A 13006-nucleotide genomic window follows, 5' to 3' on the forward strand; every position below is an offset into this window, starting at 1 on the left:
CTTCTTTTGACCACGATCTGCTTAAGGGCACAATGGGGGTAGTCATTAGAGACGACAAAGGCAGATTTATCGCTGGAGGGAATGGGAAGATTGACTATTGCACGGATGTCTTGATGGCCAAAGCCTTGGCTCTCAAATTCGATCTAACATTGGGGCAAAGGACGGGATGTAACCGCCTCATTATTAACCCAGACAAACTGGAGGTGGTTGATACCATGAAGGATGGAGGACGGTTAGCGAGTGCGCCGGCGGCAATCTTCAATGATTGTTTTCAATATACTTGTGATTTCATAATTACTAGACTCGAACATTGTAATAGAGAAGCAAATAAAGTTGCTCATGAGCTCGCTAGATTAGCTAGATTTTGTTTGACTTCTAACTGATTTGAGGAACCATTAAATGAAATTGTAATGATCCTCACAAACGATGTATTGGTTATTTCTAATTAATAAAGTTTTGGGTTCTTTTTTTTTGTAAAAAACATCGTGTTAGTCCACTTCCCTAGTAATGCATAGCTAGGACAATCGAAATGGCAAAGCTCGACCGGCAAGGTTCAATCGGTTTAAAAACAATGTCTATTATATGAATCTATCGATAAGTCGTGTCATTATGTTGTGTTTCATAGCTCTCGTTTTATGTTAAACCTCGTTATGTTGTTATGCCCACTCTTCAAGCACGAGAAATTATTTAGGTGTATATATTGTGGATGAGAAACTGTTATGTTGTCGTTACTTTGTTGTTTAGGTCGTATATATTGTGCTCTTTGAAAGAAAGAAAGAAAATCCTTGCGAGCTAGGTCCACTCTCCAAGCACGAGAAACCAATGCACTCCGCATGTTTACATGCTTTGCTTCCATGGACCATAGCGGATTGGACTTTTTCATGTTTGAATGTACATCTTTGCGGTACCACAAAGCCGCGTTAGTCAAATTCCAAATAATGCACAACTAAGATGATCGAAGTGAGAAGCATGGTCAGCAATGTTCCATCGGTTTTGAAAGCGATGTCTACCATATGAAGCAGTTTTAGTGCTACGAGGAAACCATCGAGAAAGCATCATTAGTGTTATCACAAATCTTTCCTTTTAACTTTGGGTTTGTAAAGTTGCTAATAAATCGTGAATGTCTTCCACATCTGTAGTAAAAATCTCCGGGTATTGTGATTGAAGAAGTATGTTTTCCTTGTAAGGTGTGTCCACCCTTCAAGTATAAAAAGAACATTGGAGATTTTGGATGAAGTGCTAAAAACCGTTGGTTTCCATCCCTAAATGTGCATCTTTGCATCAGCATGACACTAACACCAGGTTAGTCCATTTTCCCTGGTAATGCATAACTAGGACAATTGAAATGGCAAGCCCGCCAGCCGACGTTTAGTAAGTTTGAAAGTGGTGTTTGTCATATGAAGCAATCGAAAAGTTGTGTCGATATGTTGCGTTTCATAGCTCTCTTTCTTTTTCTTTCAAAACCTCGTTATGTCGTCATGTCCACTCTCCAACCACGAGAAACCGTTAAGGTATATATACTGTGCACGATAACCCGCTATGTCTTCATTGTGTTGTTATATTATCGTTTAGGTCCATATATTGTGCCCCTTGAAAAAAAGGTTTCCTTGCAAGCGTGGTTCACCATCCAAGCATGAGAAACCATTACAGATTCTGCATGTTCACACACATTACTTCCATGGTATAATGAATGATTTTCCATGTTTAAATATACATCTTCGCGTCAGCACAGTGCCGTGTTGGTTCATTTCCTAATAATGCACAACTGAGGCGATCAAGTGAGAAGCACAGTCAACAACCTTCCATGGTTTTGAAAGCGATACCTACCATATGAAGCAATTATAGTGCTACCTCAAAACCATCGAGAAAATGTCCTTAATGTTATCATAGATCTTCCCTTTTAACTTTAGAGCTTGGAAGTTACTAAAATTGTGCATGCCTTCCATGTTAGTAATAAAATTTTGTAGTCACTGTGCGCAGGGAAGTATATTTTTGTTGCGAGCTAGGTCCACCGTTCAAGTATAAAAAATTATTACAGATTCCAGGTGACACTCTTTGCTTCCACGGAAAATGTTTGCTTTTCATCTGTAAATGTACATCTTTGCATCACCACGACATTGTGTTAGTCCATTTTCCTAGTGCATAGCTAGGAAAATCAAAATAGCAAGCCCACTCAGCAATGTTTAATCAATTTCAAGGCAATGTCTATCATATACATGCAGCAATTTTAGTGCTAACGGGGAATCAATCGTGTAGTTGTGTCGTTATGTTGTGTTTCATATCTCTCACTCTTTTACCTTAGATCTTGAAAGTTATTAGCAAATTACATGTGCTTTGCAGGTCAATAATAAAACTTTCTAGGTATTGTGTTCAATGGTGTATATTTTTTTTGTGAGCTAGGTCCACTCTCCTAGTGTGACAAAACCGTTGTATATTCTGTGTGACAAACTTTGCTTCCACGGCCAAACGGTTGATTTCCATATTTACATGTACAATATTGCATCACCTCGAAGCGCGTTCGTAAATTTACTAATAATGCAAAACTAGGATTATTGAAAAGGTGAGCCTGCCCAACAACGTTCAATTGGTTGAAAGTGATGTCTTGCCATATGAAACAATTTAGTGCTAGCGAGGAAACCGTCGAGAAGTTGTGTCGTCATGTTTTGTTTCATAACTCTAGATTTTTTTTGACCTTAGGCCTTGAAAGTTAGTGGTAATTTACACATGTTTTGCAAGTCAGTGATAAAATTATCCAGGTATCATGCTCGAAGATTCCTAGTTTCTTTGCAAACTAGGTCCACTCTCAAGTATGAAAATACCCGTTGCAGATTCTGGGTGACAAGCATTGCTTCCACGGCAGAACGGTCGATTTCCATCTCTAAATATACAATCTTTGCATCACCACAAAGCGCGTTAGTCCATTCCTAATAATGTGAAACTAGGATAATTGAAGTGGCAAGCCTCGTCAACAACTTCCCATCGTCTCGAAACAATGTCTTATCATATGAAGCAATTTAGCGCTATCGAAGAAACCATCGAGTAGTGACGTTGTGTCAGTGTCATTGGTGTTATCCAAGCGATATTGTTTTAAACTTTACGCCTTGCAAGTTACCAACAAAACTGCATTTTCTTTGCAAGACAACAATAAAATTCTCCAAGTAATTTCCTCAAAGAAGTATTTTTTTAGGCAAAGACCGTAGAACAATTGTTGTGCGGTATATTTCCATAAATCAAGGAAAAGTTTATACAAAGGCAAAAGGAAAAGAAAAGCAAAAGCAAACAAAGCTCACTAAGCTAACCAATGCCTTGCTTGGGAATCACCATGGTAGACAGCCAACATACTAAAAATGAGACTCGATCCAGTCTATAAAAACTTGCTTGTATTTGAGCTTGATCTTGTGCTGAAGCAGAACTAGGTCTTTCTTGGGAAGAACTTTCCATGAATTGAGACTTGGATTAATGTGCCTGAAGAAGTATATTTTCCTTGCGGGTTAGATCCACTCTCCAAGTATGAAAAGTCCTTGTGGATTCTGGTGACAAGCTTTGCTTCCATGGCAAGACAATATGTTTCCATATCTAGCTAATTGCACATATTTGCATCACCACGAAGTCACATTAGTCCATTTCCTAGTAATGCATAATTGGAACGATCAAATTGGCAAACCATTCAACAACACCACAGTTTGTAACATCTGAAAACTGTTAGTCACTCCCACAGGTTATTTAAATTTGACCATGCCCACAAAAAATATTAACATCTGAAAATCAAATTGGTCTCATGAGATTCTTTACAAAGTATATTTTCATACTATTTAGTAATGTAGATAAATTACATTTTTTTTATGAAAATGGTCAAACTTAAGGCCAACTCCAACGTGAAGACCCAAACGGACACGCTTTTCGTCCGTTTGAGTTGGCCAGACGGAGACCAACGGTTGTTCTTATTTGCCGGCCCATAGGTGCGCCCAACATAACTGACACATAAAAAAATTGAAATTTAAAATATTTTACATTGCCACCAAAAGTGTCGACCGTACATTAACTTAAACTAAAAAATGACATAAATAACTTAAACTAAATGGAACCCTAGATCTAGTCCTAGCCGTCGCTGTCGCTTGAAGTTGACGAAGGGCGGAGGCGACCACAGGAACGGCCACGAGGCAAGTGGCGCCGCCGCATGCAGTGGTGCAGTGGGTGGCACCGGCTGCGGCTCCACCACCGTCTGATGTTCTGGTGACCATGGCTCCGCTCCCACCCAACTGTCCGAGGCTGACACCAACTCCGACGTGTAGGGCACTATGGTCGTCCACAACCACGAATTCCCCACAAATGCCTCAAATGGCACGGTCGGTTCCTCCTCCACCTCCCACTCCTCCGGCTCGGGGAGGGCGTCATCGCCTGCGGCCGATTAGGATAGTTGCATCACCATGCCCTCTCATTTCGAAAGTTGTTCGAGCTCGTATAACTCTATGGCCTTTTGAGTTCCTCGCCCTCCTCCTTGGCGATCTAGGAGGCCTTGTCGGACATAGCGGCGGGTGGCTGTGGACTGGGAGCACGCGCACACCCCCGCCCGCCGCACGCGGGGGACTAGGAGCAAGCGCACGAGTGGGAGCACAGGTGCGAAGTACGACAGGCGCCACACGTTGTGCTCCTCACGGAACCAAGTGTCCCGAAACGGCGATGAGACGACATATGGGTCATAGCGAAGATCCTTGGGGAGCTATATTGGCGGCGGTGTACCTCCAGCAGATGCACGACCGGTGGCCGGAACGGGAGGCACGGGCACCCTCTATGGGTTGAGGTGCCAGCCGCCCGAAAGGTGGACGTTAGGCCACGACACCAGGGTAGCCTCATCCCAATACCGTTGGACTGCTCGACACCAATGCAGATACACTGTCGTAGGCAGCGTCAGGGCGAAGCTTGTCGCGGCCCCTAGGAACCGGAGGACGAGCCGCCCCTATGGTCGTGCTTCCCAGGCTTCCCCAGGATCCACTTCCACAACATTTTGGCCGGTGGGTGATGGTGGGTGATGGTGGCTAGGGTTTGTCGACCGTCTAGGGGCATAAGAGAGGACGAAGACCGGGAAGTGCATTGGACGCCCCCTCGACTTGCACGTGTGGCATTAAAAAGGACTGAGTGGAGGTGGACTGGGTGCCTGACGTGTGGGTCCCTCCCACACGCGTGGATTAAATGGGACCGGTGGATGGTGGTTGGGCGGGCGACGTGTGTGCCCAAAGTGGACACCAAAAGGACGTGTGGACGAAAATCAAGCACAAATTTGCGGCAGAGATGTGTCCAAACAAACATAAGACGGACACATTTGTGTTTGTGGTTGCGCGATGGACTGTGGTTTTTTTCTCTCACATTTAGTCGGACATCAACAAATGAAATGGATCGCCGCGTTGAAGTTGGTCTGAATAAATTTGACTTTGACTTAGACCAAAGCTGAAACCTTAATCATTTTAATTATTTTGAGACGGAGGAGAATGATCTAAGTACTTTGTTCAAGGGCGAGAGAAGAAACACAATCAAAAAGACTGAAAAAAAAAATCAAGGCACAGGGCACATGCACCTCCCGCAGGAATCTGTGGGCACGAATTCTCGTTAGCGCGACGCTGGACGCAGCCGTCCGATCTGGGCGGGACGGGCGGCGCAGCTGGGCCGGCACCGTCCCAGATATTCTAGGGGAGCGGAGCCCACGGCCTCCCTCCAGAAGGTTCCCGGCCGGTGCACGCTTTTCTGACCGCGGGACCCTCCCGTCCCCCTCCGACAGGCATTGACCCTCTGGCCCCGCCGTTCGGGTGAAACCACGATGCTGCCACTGGCAGGGCGCGAGCGCGAGTTGCGGCCGTCACGCGTTCCACGTCGGCCGGTTTGGAGTGGAGTGGACGTGTGGATGGCCCGGCGGCTCACGCAGCACGTGCCCAAGCTGGACGGCGTCTCTCCCTCGTTGTTCTTTTTACCGGGCCATGTTGCTGCTGCTGCTTCGGTCATGTTTCACTCTTTTACACTTTTAGCATGAAAAATCATTTTTTTTTCCTCAAAGAAAACAACATGAAAAATCATCTTCCCCACCTCATGAGATAGTCTGGGTGCGATGGGCATGTACTTTACGCGGTCCAGTTGCCAGTCTAGTGTCTCTCTCGACTTGGCGAGGCTTCGCTTTCTGCCGGCTCTGCAATTTGTTCTCTTGCTTGCTACTAAAAAGTTCACCCGAGCCGTTTTCTTCCTATTGTTTGTTGTCCCGCGATCCGGCAAGATTCAGGAATCACGACTGAAGTGGATGCGTGCGAAAAGGAAGGACGTTCTTTTACCTTTTTCCAGTCAAACTCATCTATATGACTGGTCTTATCCGGTAAGATCACTTTAGCCATTGCATTCGGAATGATTACCGTAACTAGTTCTGCCGCTTCATCTTCGGTCACAGTATCAATTCTGCATATTTTTGGCTAAGCTGCGTACTATGACATGTTTGGCCGATCAAGCTCTATCTAATGCCCCCTTTATTCACAAATATAAGATGTTTTGGAATTTTAATATAGAGTACATACGAATTTAAATGAGTGAACAAACACACTAAAGTATGTTGATATACATCTGATTCACAAAAAAAGCTAAAACAACCTGTATTTATGAATGGAGATACTATTTTTCACTTGGACAATCATGTTATCTTTTCTGTTTATTATTATTATATTATTATTATAAGGGCCTCTTTGGTTCGCGGGATTGTCAAAACGAAGGAACAGGAAAAATGCATGAATAGGATGGCATGTCCAATAGTATCCTACATGATTTGAAAGAATGTTTGATACCGCAGGAAAAACAAAAGAATTCTACAAAGAGGTTTGAATGGATGGAAATTTTCCTCTAAATGTAGTACAAATGGATCCTATGGAAAAACTCCTCAAGATGCTAATCCTATGAATCAAACGAGCATAACAGGAAAAATTCCTAAGGGTTCAAATCCTCCAAAAATCCTATGCAATTCCTTTGAATCAAAGGAGCCCTAAGGTTGGAGTCGATGGCGAGTTCACATGTGAGACCAACAACCTTCACCAATAAAAAAAATGCACCCAACCCTGTGGGACTAGCAAACTTTCAAGAGACATAAATAAACAAATACACTTTACTCAGTTGTGGGACCAACAAAACTATTCCTATGTTGCCTCAACATAACTAGTCCCAAGCCTGGGTAAAGGAGGCGGATTGTGTTAGTTTTGACGAGTCAACGTCAAAACTTAGTCACTCTTATGAAGATGAAACCCAAAAGAAAATTGTTGTCGTTCTTGTTGGGAAGTAAAACAAATAAACAAGTATGCCAGTACTTTCATGTGAGACTAGCGCTTGTAGAATGCAAAAATAACAAATGAAAAAACATGACTCCAACTCAAAATTATGTCTTGTTTTCAGTTTCACTTTTCAACCAAGCTCTTCCAATTATATATCACAGAACAAGAGTGTGAACAAATTGTAAACTTCAAAGCGATGGTAGTTCTTGCCCTTCTACCCAATCGACGACCTATAGCTATAAAGCTTTAAAATATTAGGCACGATAACCTTAGACCATACCAAATATTAGGCCAGTCTCAAATGAAGCAAGGTCCAAGAAAAACCGACCTCTGGCCTGCCAAGTTTAGCCTGAGATTGAACTTGCAAATTCTATATGCCGCACAATGCGGCAGATAGGCACTTTTTCCCACAGACTTGCTCCATTGCACCGCTTTGGGCCAGCCCATTTGGTAGATACACAATGTGCTACAGGATCCAGTTTTGGGAACCTTTTTCCGTCAAGCTAAATAAAGGGGAACCTTTTACCATTTTATATTTTGTTTAATTTTTTGGAATTTTCAAATATGATTCAACAAATGTCTGGGTTTAAAAAAATTCTAAGGAAATTCATCAAATGCTCGCGTCTTTAAAAATGTTTAAATTTTTTAAAAATGTTCTTGTTTTCAAAACAAACACACAAATTCAAAAATTATCTGGGGATTTCAAAATATGATCATGGTTTTAAAATTTGTTTGGAATTTCCAAGGTTCCCGTTTCCTTTAAAAAGTATAACAGATTAAAAACCTCTCAGGAATTTCAAACAGTGTTCACAGTTTAAAAAATTATTCAAAATTATAAAAATGTTCCAACTTTTTCAAAAGTTGTTCAACAATTCAAAAAGTGTTTAGACTTTTCGAAAACTGTACATGGTTCAAAAATTGTCCTAATATTCAAAATATATTCCAATTTTAGAAAATTCATCTATACAGTGTGTGTGAAAATTATTCTTGAGTGTGAAAACTGCACTACTATATGCTTCTTTGCATATTACAAAAAGTGCAATTTGAGTGCAAGTTTTTCTAAGCTTTGTTTTCATTTTATTTCTTCTTAAATGGTATTACCAATGCACTAATTCATTCTTACTTATAAAACTTCATTTTTTGGATTTTTATTTTTATTTCATTCATTTTAAGGGTAATACCAATAACACTCATTCATTCCTTCAACCATTTTCTTCGCGAAAATTCCCCTATTATATGCTTATTATTGCGTATTATAAATTTCTGCAATTTCTATGTAAATCATGTGCAAATTTTGTTATTAATTTTGTTATTTTCTTTTTTTAAAAGGGTAATACCAATGCCACTAAATCATTCCTCATTAGAACACTTCATTATTTTTAATTTGTTTTACTTTATATTTAGTTTCCTTTCTTCTTTAAGGGTAATACCAATCCCACGAATAGATTCCTTCGTAGAAAATATTTTTTTGCGGAAAATTTCACTATTTTTGCGCATTCCTGCATATTATAAAAACATGATTTATGTGTAAATTATGCACCAATAATGTTATTTTTCTTTTAAAATGATAATATAAATGCCACTAATTCATTTGTTCCTTAAAAACTTCATTATTTTTATTTCGTCTTAGTTTTTATATAACTTTATTTATTTTTAATGTTAACACAAGTGCCACTAATTTATTCCTTCTTAGAAAACTTATTTTTTGTGAAAATTACACTATTATATGCTTATTGTTACACATTGTAAAAAAGGTTAACTTTTGTGTAAATTACGCGCAAATTATGTCGTTATTTTATTTTTTCTTAAAGGGTAATATCAATGCCACTAGTTCATTGTTACTTAGATTTTTTTCTTTCCACTTTTTTTTTCCATTTTTGCCTTGTGTCTTATCAGGTATTGGGCCAGTTTCTATTATGTTTCAGACCATTAATTGGGCCATTTTTCTTACCAAGCTAACTATTTGGTGGGCTTCTGCTTTGTGGTTGCAAAAGGGCCGAGTTTCTATCTTATTTTAGTATATGTTTTTCTTCATTGGTGCTTAAGTATATACGCAAGAGCTATACGATATAAGTATAAATTGAACTAGAGTGCGAAAATTACACCATTATATTGCATATAAAAAGGTGAAATTTAGTGCAAAGCTATGTGTATGTTTTTTATTTTTATTTCTTAAAGAGTAATACCAATTTCACCAATTGATTTTTACTTAAAAACTTCATTATTTGGATTATTTTTAGTTTTTATTGGAATTTGGTTGTTCCTTAAGGGTACTATCAATGGCACTAATTTATTCCTTCTTATATTTTTTTGTGAAAATTTCAATTGTCTATGCTTATTCTTGCATAATATGAAAAGCCAATAATTGTGCTTTGATGTTGCCTCAACCCAGAGTTAATTGCACAGAAGTACCACAATTCGGGCATTACATGCAGATTGGTATCACGATTACTAATTTTTGCGTGTCAGTACCAACATTGGTCCAAGTTTTTACAAATTAGGCTAAAACGCGTATTTTTACGTATTGACGCCCGATCCGACAGCTCGGGCCGACCTGTCAGGTGCCACACTGGCCAATCGACGCGTGCCCGCGCGCTGACTAGGACAAGCCGGTGCGCTGCAACCTGGTCCGGTCGCACCAGCTCCAGCCCGGCCGCACCATTCCCCTCCCCTCCCCCTCCTCGCTCGTTTCCTCCATCGCTGCCGCCCGCGTCCCGACTGCCGGCCGCCGCCCCGCCCCGCCGACGCCATGGTTTTGGAGGACGAAAGCAACGACGACCATTCTAGCCTCCCGTACATGCATTCTTCCTCCACAGACGGTCTCAACGAGGTCAGTACAGGGTTAGGGTTTCAGATTTGGGATTTCTTGAATTGGTTGATTTCGCTAGGTTTTGATTTGGCCATTGTCTTTGTGCGAGCTTCTGCAGGTCCCTTTCAGCATTGAAGATCCAGATTACAAGGGGCTTGAGCTGGATGTGATGTCTCCATGTGAGAAGCACGACATGGCATCTGAGAGGCTTGTTGCCTTTGAAGGAACAAACACAGGCAGGAGGTTTTTAGCATGTGCACAGCCGGTATGGATTGTAGGATTGTAGGCATACTGATTTTTTTCCTTACTTGGTCAGTGCCATATTAAACTCTGTTTGCTGGAGTACTCTGCTTGCTGTCAACATTTTGGTTCATAGTGGTTAGAGTAGCTTATTTAGGTCAAGCATGAGTATATTTTGCTGGAGTACAATGGCATAGTAATTTTTGTTAATAGTGGTAGTAGAGTAGCTTACAAATGGTTGACCACTCCTTGATATGAACAGTAGAGTAACTAACCTAGTCAGTCAGCTACTCAAGTGGCTACTCCTCTTGTTAAATGTAGTGGTCTGATGCTAAATTTAGACATTCTTTTTGGCAACTGCAGTGATTTTGTGTAATTACTTGCTGTATGAGCTGTTTTGTTGTTGTTGTTGTTTTTGTAGGAAGGTAGCAATTGTGGCTTTGTTGAATGGGTTGATCACCAGTGGCCCCCAACAATGCAGAATGCATTGTTGAAGCTATGGGCAATGGTGGAAGATGCCAAAAGTGCTAGGGTGAATGACAATTTTGAAAGTTCTTTCACTATCCACCATCTGACAGAAGAGAAGAACAAGCTGGAGGCCAACTATGACAAGCTAGTCCAAGATGTGCATGAGATGATGAACTTCCAGGAAGATAAGGTGGTGGATTTCAGACATCTGCAATCTGCCATTACATGTCAGCAGGAGGTAAGAAAAGAATTGATTGATGATATGAAGGCAAAGATGGCAACTGAGATGGCAAAGAAAGATGCAGAGACCGAGCAACCTACTCAGAAGTATGAGCTGCTGCTCAACCTGACAAGAGCTCAAGCAATAGTCATTCAGAACTTGAAGTTGAACAAAATGAAAGAGAAGCACGTGCTTACTGAAGCTAGTATGAATTTGGAGCTGAAGAATGCAGAGCTAACTAAGTGTCAGGAGAAGCTCACCCAAGAGAAGCTAGAGTGGAAGCTTCAGGTTGCTGATCTGCTTAAGGGAAATGAAAAGCATATTGAAGAGAAGTGGCAGTTAGAGTTTCAGAATGAAAAGTTGAAGGAGAAGTTCAGGGGGATTCAGGCCATCTTGGAGAAGTGAAGAAGATGAAAATGAGATTAGTGGCATTGCTGACCTTTTGGGAATGGTGGTTGTGTAATGACCTAGCATCTAGGAACTAATGTTGTGTACTGTATGCTTGTACTAATGGTGAACTATGGCTGGTGTATGTATGTAGTAGTTATGCTATTCATCCTTTTGCGAGAAAAGGATGAACTATGCATTTGAAGTGGAACTCCTCTATGTATTGTGAACAATGGTTATGTATTGCCATGTATGGATCAGTTTCTTATTATGTATGGATATGCTGATTATGTAGATGGATATGTTGATGATGGTACATTATGACAATGTTGCAGCAAACCAGACAGTACATTGCAATAAAAGAGGAACAACACTCACTAAATATCATTGCATCAGAAGATAACTTCACTGATCCATTACAACTTGATCCATTACAACTTGGCTGCAACTGAACCAACTAACTAACTTAATATCTTGCCTGCAACTAAGCCAAGCACAAATATAGTGAAAAGAAACAGCACATTGTGAAATTTGGCCCTAATCCCCGCAATCTCTGCATTCTTCTCTCTGAGTTGAGTTTGCAGAGACAGAAACATGGCCTCCCTTGTGCCATCATCTTCACTTGGAGTCAGGATTGGAAATTGATCTTCAGATCTAGCAACAGTTGCACCTTTAAGCCTCCATACTTCATCACGCAGATCCCCAATGAGCTCACTCCAGAATGTGGGCAATGGATCATCATGCCATTGCACAAATCCACAGCCACCGTGCTATTAAGATACACAAGCAAATTTCACAATGCTGCCACATACTATTGCACAGAAGAAAGAGGAAGAAAATTAGGGCAAAAAACAACACTCACCATAGCATCCACGCAGCTGTAGTACCTCCTACCAGGGTTCTACCTGCTCCAAGAGATCCATCTTGGCGCCTTCCTCGGAGTTGAGCAGTGGCACATCACTGGAGGCTCGTATGCCATTGGGTTCTCGCGGTAGCGCACCGGCGAGCGCGACTCCTCCCCCTTCCTTCATGCAGCTCAACAAAATCCGGGAGCGGACCCGGCACTGGACGACCACGACATCTCCGCCGCCGGCCCCAGTCAGCGCCTCTGAGATTTCTCCTTGGCTGCGCTCCAAATGGCCACTGCATGGATGAACCCTAGTTTCGTTCCCCACTCTGAGATCTTGTGCTGTCACTTTAATAGTAGGAGAGGTATCTGTCCCACATGTCAGAATCCCCAAATGTGGTACTGCATGTTATGTGATGCCCCAATATTGGTACTGACATGCAACAGCTAGCAGCAGTATTGGTACTGATTTGTCACAAGTAACTGCAAATGTGGTACTACTTTGCAAATACTGGTAGTTCAGATAACCACCTAAAGTTCAACATTCAGAAAACCACCTAAAGGTGAACATTCAGATAAGCACCTAAAGTTCAATCACATATCCAGTAGCAAGTTCTACATTACAATAACCAACTAGAGTACTCCACCTCAAGTTCAACATTACAAGCATCAAGTTCAACATTACTAGAGTACTCCACCAGTACTCCACCTCAAGCATCAAGTTCAACCAAAATAACACCACA

The sequence above is a fragment of the Triticum dicoccoides genome, chromosome 6B (genome assembly GCF_002162155.2).
Source record: "Triticum dicoccoides isolate Atlit2015 ecotype Zavitan chromosome 6B, WEW_v2.0, whole genome shotgun sequence".
Classification (NCBI taxonomy): Eukaryota; Viridiplantae; Streptophyta; class Magnoliopsida; order Poales; family Poaceae; genus Triticum; species Triticum dicoccoides.